Source organism: Tamandua tetradactyla, chromosome 2, assembly GCF_023851605.1.
Source record: "Tamandua tetradactyla isolate mTamTet1 chromosome 2, mTamTet1.pri, whole genome shotgun sequence".
Classification (NCBI taxonomy): domain Eukaryota; kingdom Metazoa; phylum Chordata; class Mammalia; order Pilosa; family Myrmecophagidae; genus Tamandua; species Tamandua tetradactyla.
This window is the reverse complement of record NC_135328.1, coordinates 14126569-14137376: the sequence shown is the minus strand read 5'-3', so window position 1 is coordinate 14137376 and position 10808 is coordinate 14126569.

The window sequence follows — 10808 nt, the reverse complement described above, 5'->3', positions numbered from 1 at the left end:
GATGCTTGCTTTCCCCACTGAGAATGTGCAGCCCAGCCTCAAACAAAACACATGCTAATCTGGCAGGAAAAAAAAGCGCTGCCCCGACATTTCCTGGCAACGTGCAGCTGGGGACAGGCCTCAGTCCACGGGCCCCGACTGTCTTCCCAACCCTCAGCCGCCATAGCCCGAGGGAGCCACACATCACTGCCCACCCCGCGACCTCGCTTAAAACACCTCCCTTCTGCACAGTGTGCATGTATGCATGCATGTGAGGGCACATGTGTGCGTGCATGAGAGGGCGCACGTGTGCGTGCATGAGAGGGCGCATGTGTGCGTGCATGTGAGGGCGCACGTGTGCATGCATGAGAGGGTGCACATGTGCGTGCATGTGACGGCTCACGTGTGCCTGTATGAGAGGGCACATGTGTGCAACTGAGGGCAGGTGGGTATGTACATGCAGTGTATTTACGTGTGCAAATGCATGCGTGTGTGCATGTGTGGGTATGTCCAAGTTTGCACGCGTGTGTGCTTGTGCATGTGTTTGTGCATGATCATGTGCTAGCTCTTCTCCAGGCTCTCTGAGCACACCCAGATGGTGAAGGTGAGCTTCAACCTGGACACAGTCCTGCTGTGCAGGCAGCCATGTGATCACCTTGACCACTCACAGTACTTCTACGTGACCACTCACAGTACTTCTACGTGACCACTCACAGTGCTTCTTCCAGGGGCTCTGCCGTGAGCCAGAAACTTTATATCCCTTGTCTCATAGAAGCCACCCCCAAACTCCATGAGGCAGGCATCCCCACCCCCATACGACGGATGGGGGCACTGAGTCAGCCGTGAGGGGAGCTGGTCAGAGGAGGGGCACAAACTTGGATCACTGCAATTGTGGGCACAGTGTGAGGAGGCATTTAGTAGAGGGAAGGGGAGCTGGCCGGCCAGGCAGGCTGGAGTATGAGCAAGGGTGTGGGTATGTCCTGGGGGTGAGGGGTGGGGAGTCCGGGGCTGGGGCACGGGCTGGGTGTGGGATGGTAGCTAAGGCCAGTCCCCGTGAATCACAGTCCTGATGTGGATTTGACCCAGTGTTCTGCCATGTGCTTCCATGTCTCCACCCACTGGCCTTCATGAAGCCCGTGGAGCTGGTCCCACTTTGTGGATTAGTGACCCTCGGGGCCCAGGCTGCACCTGGTGTGCTGGAGCCTGGATTCTCAGCCAGGCTGGGCTCGGGCCACCACGGCACGTTGCTGAAAGCCCAGTCACTCCAACACTAACAGGAACAGGTTTTGAGGATGCGCTCAGGTCTGAGGTAGGCATCAAGGAAAGGGAGAGCTGGGCCTGGAGCAGTTATATGGCGGATGTGGTAGAAGAGGTAAGAGGTGGCTCAGGCCTGGATGATGGCAGAAAGATCTGGAAAGGGAGAGGCAGCAGTGGGGGCTTGGGAAGGCAGACGTCAGGTGCGCCTGGGAACAGGGTATGCATGTACCCTACATGCATTCTACTTGCACCCCACATCCAACCTGCCTGCACCTCATTTGTACCTCACTTGCACCCCGTATCCAACCTGTTTGCATCTTGTCTTTCCCCTAACTGCACCTGCCTGCATCCTACTTGCACCCCACCTCCATCCTGCTTGTACCCTACCTGCACCTCAAATCCAATCTGCCTGCACCCTACTCGCCCCCACCTGCACCCTGCCTGCACCCAGCCTGCATCTGGCCTGCACCCTGCCTGCACCTGTGTACATGTGCCTGTACCCCACCTGCACCTGTCTGCACCTTGCCTGCACCCCACCTGCACTGCACTTGCACCTGCCTGCACCTTGTCCACATACCACTACACCTGGCCTCCACCAGCCTCCCAACTCAACCCCGGCTTCATCTGGCCTTCGCCCCACCTGTACCCCTCCTTCACCTTCCCTTCCGCTCACTTTCACTGTATCAACAACCTCCAAGACAATTCCCCTAAGTCTTCCTGTAGGCTTCCTCTGGAGGAAGAGGACAGGTGGAGGAGGAGGAGGAGGAGGAGGAAAAGGGACCGGAAGCAGGAGTCTGTGTTTCCTGTCAAGGGAGCGGCCAGGTGTGAATTACTGGAGTCACACAGTGCTGTTCTGCTCCGAGTGGCAGAGCTGCACTTCAGCAGTGGCAGGAGTGGATCACACCACACTTCAGGAAATACTCCCCCAATCCCAGATGGAGAGCAGACTGGCTTCTCCAGGAGCTTTGCCTTCAAAGAACCCAAAGCATCCTGTGTTTTCTTACTTATTTATGAATTTAGCAGACATCGAGCACCTGTGCTGGCACTTGGCTGGCCCCTGTCTGGGGCGCTGGGGTGGATGGTGGGAATGGGGCTGGGACAGCAGGGCGTGCAGTCTGGTGGTTGCGGGGGCATCGCAGAGAGGTAGCCCCGGCCCAGGACGCTTCCTGGGCCCACTGTGGGCTTTTCCTGGAGCCCTGAGGCTGGGCGGGGCCTGCGAGTGTTCTGACCAATGACCTGCCAGTGCAAGGGGGCGTGGATCTCGGGGCTGAGCCTGGAGGGGCTGGTGCAGGCCCCCCATCCCCCACCCCCGTCCCTAGGGCTCAGCCAGCCTGGTGGTGGGGGCAGGGCCCTCGTGGGCAGGGGCCTCAGCAAGGTTTAAAACTTTTAAAGTGTGGAGATTGTCTGCGGCGGGTTGTTGTCTAACGCTCCCTGACTGGTGCAGGCGCCTAGCTGAGGTTGGTGTGTAATTCGGCCTGAGGCGCCAAATTAAGATGTATGCTTTCCATAGGAAAGCTGGGAGAATCGGGTCCTTGAATCTAAAATCTTCTCACCAGCGGAAAGAATGGAAAAGGGTTGAGAAAGGGGAGGTGGAAGAACCTTCCCCAAGGGGAAGGGGTAGGAGCAGCTGTCCCACACCAAGGACTATGGAGGGGCTTGGTGGGACCTCACCAGGAGCTTAGAGATGCCCCCAAAGTTGGGGGACACATGGAGAATGCTCGAGGGCAAAAGCTAAGCCCCTGGGGAGGCGAGTAAAGGGCAGTTCAAGGTGGACCAAGGTGCAGTCATTCAAGGGCTGGAGGCTGAACTCGTGGAGGAAAGGTGGTGAGGGGGTCTGTTCCGTGGGGAGGATGAAGGGACGCACTGAGAAATCCTCCAGGGGAGACCCCACATTTCCCAAATGCAGCCAGGTGTGAGCGTAACAGCTCTGCTAGGTTCAGAGGCTGCAGTGGCACCTGCCAAGTCAGAACTGTCCTGTCTCCTTCCTCTCCCCAGACTCCTGCCCCAGGGGGTTGGAAAGCAAGATGAGGGGCGGGGGAGGGAGGAAGCAGAGAAGATGGGCTGCCCCAAGCCCTCCCAGGCTGCCCCAAGCCCTCCTGAGCAGCTGGGGCAGCTCTCAAGCTGAGGAGGGGGAGCACTTAGTGCTAAATCAGAGAGCTCAGTCTTCCTTTTACCTGCCACAAGACATTCTACATTCAGAATTGGGGCTGGGTCTTTAGATAAGGGGGTGGGGAGGACGAAATGAGATTCATTATTATGACAAATCACAGCCTGAGATTTTACCCAGAGGTCAAAGAAGAAAGTCCCCACGGGGTGAATTTTTAAGAGACAATGAGAGGCAAAAATAAAGTTGTTCTCCTGGTTCCAGCCCATGACACAGCTTGTGCCACTTCTCAGTGACATTGGTCTAGTGAGCCAGGAAGTCTTCCTGGAAGAGGAGGTGTGTGACGTGAGACCAGAATGAAGAGCGAGCTTTGCTGATTGAAGGACGGCTGAAGCCAGGGGAGCAGCAGGCACCGAGCCTGGAGGGGCCGCAGGGGCAGCAGCATGTGAACCCATAGCCTCAGGGGGGTCAACAGGACCCGTGGCGATGGGCTCCCGGAGAAAGACTCTGAAAGTGGTACAGTTACGGGAAAGTTTCTGGCGAGAGCTGTGTGCTCGCCCCTGACCAGCAGCCACCCTGGGGCAGGTGGCTGGAGGCAGCACTGGCTGCTCTGGCACCGGCCTCATCATCCCTGATGTCCAGCGTCCCTGCATGAGCTCCGGGTGCAGCTCCCCTGGCAGAGCCTGCAGCGTTGCATTTCTCTCCATGAATGACGCGCCAAGCCACTCGATGCTGGTGGGACAATGACTCAGGTGGCCGTGGAGAGCCGCCTCCTGCCTCCACACACACACATGGAGCTCGCTTGATTGGGGCGGTGGCTCTAGAGCTGGGAGAAGTGGGGTGGGGGCCTCCCAGCATGGCCTCGCGCCCTGTGGGAGATCAAACACCAATCCCAGCTAGGGGAAGGGGCTTGTCCAGGCGGAGCTGGGCCTGCAGCCCAGTCTCTGCCCTCCGGCTCAGGACTCCTTCTGTCAACCTTCTCCTGTGACTTTTCCAGGCTTGGGTCCGGGCCCTCCCCAGGAGACCCAGGGCAGGGGAGTGGTGTGAGCAGTGACACAAGCTGCAGCCATTGAGGCTGAGCGCCAGTGGGCTGTGGAGAGCAGGAATGTCCTTCTTTGGCTAAGGCACAGCGGTGGGCAGGTTTACTCATGCTGTGCCCACTGCAGGAGTGAGCTCCCTGCTCCTTCCTGGCCAGGAGCTCCAACGCCACTTCCCGGGGAACCACCGCCCACCGGGGCTCACGAACCTCTTCAGCTCTGCTGCCAACCATCGTCCCGGTCTGTGTCTGCACGTTGGTTTGGGTGCTTCTTGGCATAATGCCCAGCTCCCCTGTGTCCTCCACGCTGCCCAGGCTTGGGGCTGGGCCTGGTTTCCACAGTGCCTGCTGGTCCTGGCACCATGCCCACTCCCGGGGATACTCAGCAGCTTCTTCCCAGTCTCTTGAGTACATCAGCCTTTGTGGTCAGCAGGATAACGACCCCCGCACCTGCCAGAGATGCCATGTCCCAATCCCTGGGACCTGTGAATGGGTGAGGTCACACGGCAATGGGGAGTTGAGGTTGCAGGAGGACTCAGCTGATGAGAGGTTATTCTGGAGTATTCGCATGGGTCCAAGGTCAACGGAAGAGCACTCAAAAGTGGAGGAGGGAGTCAGGAATGGAGAGGCTGAGGGGTGTGATGGGGGAAAGACTCGGCCGGCTACTGTTGGCTTTGAAAATGGAGGAAGGGGCCATAAGCCAAGGAATGTGGGCAGTCTCTGGGAGCTGGGAAAGAAACAGCTACTCCTCCAGAGCTGCCAGGAAGAACCAGCCTGGCCACCATCTGGGGTTTCGCCCATGAAGACCCACGCCAGACTTTTAACTTACAGGACTGTCAGATAATACGTTTAAATTGTTTTCAGCAACTGCATGTGTGGTCTCCGTCATAGCAGCAGTAGGAAATACATACAGAGGTTGAGGAGAACATGGCCTGGTGGACATGGCAAACACCGGTACCCCTCCCCCCCAAGCCTGCTCCCCACAGCCCTCCCCATCTCGGCTGCTGACATGGCACCTTCAGGCAGCGTGAGTCAGAACCAACCACTGACCAAGCAGCACCTCTACGGGCACCGCACAAAACCTTCCTCGACGTCTCCCCCAGGAATGCCCATTGGCTTGAGCTCGAGTGAACCCAGCACCCGGCCTCTTCTTGGCACCCCTGCACCCTTCTGACCTGTGCCGCAGGGGCCTCCTAGTATTCCCAGCAGCCAGTGCGACTCTTTGGACATACAAGTCAGGCCCTGGACCTCTTGCTCAAGGCTGGGGGTGGGGCTGCACAGCCCAGTGTGGGACAAAGTCAGGCTTCAGGGCCAGGAAAGGTCTGTGTCACCTTGCCCGACGCCTTGCTGCCCTCGTCTCCTCCCGTCCCCTGCCCTTCGTTCCCCCTTGCTGGCCTCGCCACTCTCCCAACACCAGAATGTTCTTCTCTCTGGCGTCCACTTGGCGGGTCCCTCTCTCCTCCGGTCCGGCTCTGGCTGCATGCTGTCAAGGTGCCCTGTCCTACACGCCACACCTCTGCACCCTCTCCCTGGCCAGTATCCTTTCTCTAGAGGGATGGTCACCTCCTCACTTACTTGGACTGTTTGTCGTCCCCAGACAGAGCCTAAGTGCCCATGAGCAGGGACTCCTTAAGCTTCGCTTTCCCAGTGCAGCTCTCCACCCAGGCACACGGATGGGATGGGCACACTGGGTGAGGGGCTCCTTGAATCATCAACTGACTTTGGAACAGACCAATGAATTCTGCCCCCATCTCAGCTTCTGGATGCGCAGGCTGAGGCCACACGCGATGGGGTCTGGAAAGGGCCAGAGGCCTTGGGTGGGCTTGTCCAGACTTGAGGAGCCTCCGGAGCCCGGGGTGAAGGCTATGGGCTCTCAGCTGCTCCTGAAGACACGTTAGCTTCAGGAGCTGCCCTGGGGTGGGGGGTATCCCTTTGCTCCTGCCATCCAGACCCAGCCTGAAGTGGCCTCCCCCATGGGGCCTTGCCTGTCCCAACCTTCCTCCCTGGTCCTCTTTTAAAATTTACCTCTCTTCCCCTGTACTCATGGCAGGTTGCCCTGGGAGGGAAAATGCTGCTCGTTGCCGAGCATGTGCCCTAGGAGGTGCCAGGTGCCAAGCTGAGACTCGACAAGCAGAATGTAAGACCAACTGGCCTCCCACAGAGCCCCGCCCCATCCAAGAGTGCAATAAGTGGCCTGTCATGGTCACATGGTGGGAGTATGGGAGACGACAGGTGGGTACGAGAGTGGGAAGCAGAGGAGGCTGGGCCATATGAGTGCCCAGGAGCCCCAAGTCTGTGATGATGGCACCAGGCTGCAGCAGCAGCCCCGAACTGTGGAAGGAACAGGGACTGGGGCCTCATGTCCTGGACATATTCTGGGTAGGAAGCCTGGCTACGGAGGCTCATTTACCCTCTCCCAGCCTCTCTCCTTCCTCGGGGAAATGGGACCCGCGGCCCCTCAATCGTGGGCATGCTCTGAAGACGGGGTGAGGTCGAGGGACAGAGCCTAGATGGCTTGTCAGCAACAGTGTGGTTACTCTTCCGGTTGCCTGCCCAGGGCTGCCCTGGAAACTGCAGGGCCCTGCTTCGCCTAGTGCCGGGTCAGAGGCCAGGAGGGATGAGCAGTAGAACAAGATGGCCAGACCAGGTGGCCATCGCAGGGCCAGAGGAGTGATAGGCATGGGACCCCAGAGGGCAGAGGAGGAGGTCAGCGCCAGCTTGCCGGCTGCCAGCTCCTGGCTCCTGCCAGGGGTCAGGTACACACTCACACCTGGCTGGAAGGGGTGGGCGGCCAAGGCCGGGCTCTCTTCCACCTCTCTGCCTGTGCTGGGTGCAATTGCCTGCCCCCCACTCATCTTTGGGAGAAAGCCCCGGGGGCTGACATGCCTAAGCCCACGCACGCAGTTGCCGCAGCGTTTCTGCAGGCACAGGGCCCGCAGCTGGCAGAAGTGGGTCACGCGTCCACCTGCTCTTTGTTTTTGAGCTTTTGTAAAATATGACTCAGACCTGGGCGTGCGCTTGGCCGCTGCTGTGAGCGCTGCCCCTTGGCTGGCTTCCACCACGCGTGTGCCACCAAAAGCCCTCCGGGAACCTGACCCCAAGACTCCTCCGTGCTGCCGACGGGGCCATGCATGGTGCTGCTGGTCAGCAGGGCTCGGGCTAGGCTGTAACATCCCAATGCTGCAGTTTTCATTTGCCTGGGACCAGGGGAGAGCAGGTACGCCATGGCCTCCACCCACCACTGCCTGGTATTGCACTGAGCACGGGCTTCAGCATGTTGGAGTGGCTAACTGTGCCGGCCTCGGGGGTGCCAAGCTGCCCAGACAGGGTGCTGCCTTAACCCGACAGTGGGGTCCGAGTGGGGTATCTGTGAGGCTGTTAAACTTTGCAGGCTCAGAGATGCTAGAAGATGAAAGTGGGGAAATCATGCTGCAGTGGTGGAATGGCATTATATTCCTCCGGAACCTGTGGCTGCAACTTTATTTGGGAAAAGGATCTCTGAAGAGGTAATTAAGGTAAGGATCTTCAGATGAGGCCACCCTGAGTGAAAGTAGGTCCTAAGTCCAGTGACAACTGACCTTGTTAAGAGAAGAGAAGGGGAGAAGATGGAAGAAGAGAAGGCCATGTGAAGATGCGACAGAGATGGGAGAGCCGTGGCCCAGGCCCATGGGCACGCAGCCCCCAGGAGCTGGATGAGGCCGGCAAAGTGTCTCCCCGGGGGCCTCTGGAGGGAGCCCGGCCCTGCTGCCACCTGGGTTTGGGGTTTCTGGTCTCCAGAGCTGGGAGACAATCCATGTCTGCTGCTGTCACCCCCTCCTGCACCCCTACCTCTGGTCGGTGATGATTTGCAGCTATCACCCTGAGAAATAAGTACAGACACATTGTTTGTGCTTGTCGGGAGCATCCCTGGCCCCTGGAGGTCACCTGTGAGGTGGAAAAAGGGCTGCCTAGAGTGCAGGGAGGTTCTGAGAGGCACATACGATTTGGGGGTTGTGTCTTTTGTCCATTTCATAGCACCTCTGACCTCCGAAGCTTGAGAATGTTGGCCTTGAGTCATGAGATCAGATTGGAGCCCAGGGAGAGCTCCAGGAAGCAGGGAAAGCAGTCTTCTGTGGAGAGTGTGGGAATCTGGGACCACAGCCCCGAGACAGGGAGGTCCTGCCATCTCCTAGCTGTGGGATCTTGGGGACACTGGCTCACCCATTCAAGGTATGAGCAGTGAGCAGGGTAGTTATAAACCCTCCCCTGTAAAGCTTTATTCCTGTGGGGTGGAGGAAAATATACATAAATAGAAAATCTCAGCCAGAAGCAGGGGCTGGGGCTTACAGGACTCTCTCTCCGAGGAGGTGACATGAAACCAAGCCTGGAGCCTCTCTGAGACCTGGGGAGGGCACTGCAGATGGAGGGATCTTTTATGAAAAAAGCTACTTCCGGGTGGGGCAGAGGCAGAGTGCTCAAGGGTGCTGGCTGCGAGGGCTGGGCCAGACCAGAGGACAAGTGAACGCCATCATCCGGGTGTGATAGGATGCCAGGATGGGCTGTGAGCAGGAGAGCAAGGACATCCAATCTTGACCATGGAAGATGGAGAATGGATTCCAGGGAGCCATGGGAGGTGTGGCACGGGGGCCAGTTGCTTGGGTCCAGGAGGTGGAGGGGATTCAGTTCATGGTGGGTTTCATGGAGACAGAGGGAACTGGACAGATCTGGAATGTGCTTTGGGAGTTAAGTCAGTGCCACTTGAGGTTGGGTTGGGTGTTGGTGAGGGAGACAGAAATGGCCAATGCCTTCTAGGATTTTGTTCTTAGCATTGGGAGAATGGTGGTGCTCAGGCGTGATAGGGAGACAGAAGGAGCCTACTTGGGCATGGCCAGTGGAGTGTCCACTAGTCATCCCAGTGGGTACATCAGCTGGTCAGCTCAGAGGTGGGACTGGCAAGGAGGAAAGTTTGGGGCTGGGAGGTGATCTCGCATCAAGGACACTTAGAGGGCATGCAGAGTCGCATTCCTGGAGGATTTGCAGCTCAAAGTGCATGCTCAGTGGATCAAGGCCAGTGTTGTTTCCAGACTCTCTCCCTAGCCAGTGGGGTTTGGAAGAAGGGCTGGAGGTGGACAGGAGCCAACTCTCATCTTAGAAAAGCAAGGCCCTGGGGTAGGACCATCCCGAGGGGAAAACACCGGAGGCGACAATGCCTTGTTGGAGCAGCTAGTGGTTTGGGGACCTGTGGGCCGGTCCTTAGGCGAGGGCCCAGGAGAAGACCCGTCCACTTCCCTTCCCTGCCTTCTCACCTGGCATCTACAGGTCTGACCCTCTGGGCCCCAGTTGGAGCCTGGGGACCTGATGTGGATTTTCCACCCAGGTAGGAGGCGGAGAAGAGCCATGATATCAAGCGCCCAGCAACCCGCTTCCCCAGGGCAAAGCATTGCATCAGCTTCTGGCTGGCCTCTGCCAGGAGCTGCGGGTTCCACTTGCTTTGCTCTTGCTGAGGGCCTGGCTTGGTCATTTCCTGCAGGGTGGCCTTGGCTCTGATGTCCTCCCACTCCAGCCCCACTGCTTGGGAACCAAGGAGGTCGGACTTTCTGGGTAGAATCTTGGCAAGCTAAGAGGGTGGTGAGAGAATGTGGGTTCAGGAGATTTCTGGGAAACCCAAGACATTTGTTATTTCCAAACAAACACCTGCCATATCTGTGTTGGCATTGTCCTTGCTTCCCAGCCCTGTATTTCCTCCGTGACTCGTAGTGCAGTGGCCCGAGGGACTGCAAACCCCGCAGGCTCCTTCCAGAGGGGACCCCTGGGAGATCCCAAGGAGCAGCAGAGTAGAGAAAGAACATTCCAGAAATGTCATGAGAGGCCATGCTGCTCAGTGTTGAGCCTGGGAAGCAAAGAGACCTGGATTCGAATCTGTTGAGCCAGGTGGAAGGCTGGGCGTGGAGCTGAAGCAGTGCCCCCCATCAGACACCCCCAGATTATTCTGGCCTCCAGCACAAGGGCTTCAGCACAAGTCTTCTGTCTGCCTGTCTGTCTGTCTTTCAGTCTTTGTTGCCATAATGGTGGCAGTCCCTTTCAATTCAGTTCGGCAGGTGCTGGGCATGGTGCCAGAGCTGCCTGCTGAGTAAACAAAAAAGGCTCCAATGATCTTGAGAGAACAGGAGAGCTGGGGTGGGGTCAGCAGGTGAAAGCACCCCTCCCCTTCTTTCAGTTACAGAATCTCCAGTTGGGGGCTGGGAGCATGGCCACCCAGAAAAAGACTACATTTCCCAGCACCCTTTGCAGTAACCCAGAGTCATGTGACTAGGTATTGACCAATGGGATGAGCTAAGGTGTCACAGGATAGATTCTGGGAAGACACCCTGAAGGGCTGTGGGTGAGGATGCTTTGTCCCCTTTCTTCTTTGTCCCATCCTCTGTCCTGCTGCCTGGAATATGGATCTGACAG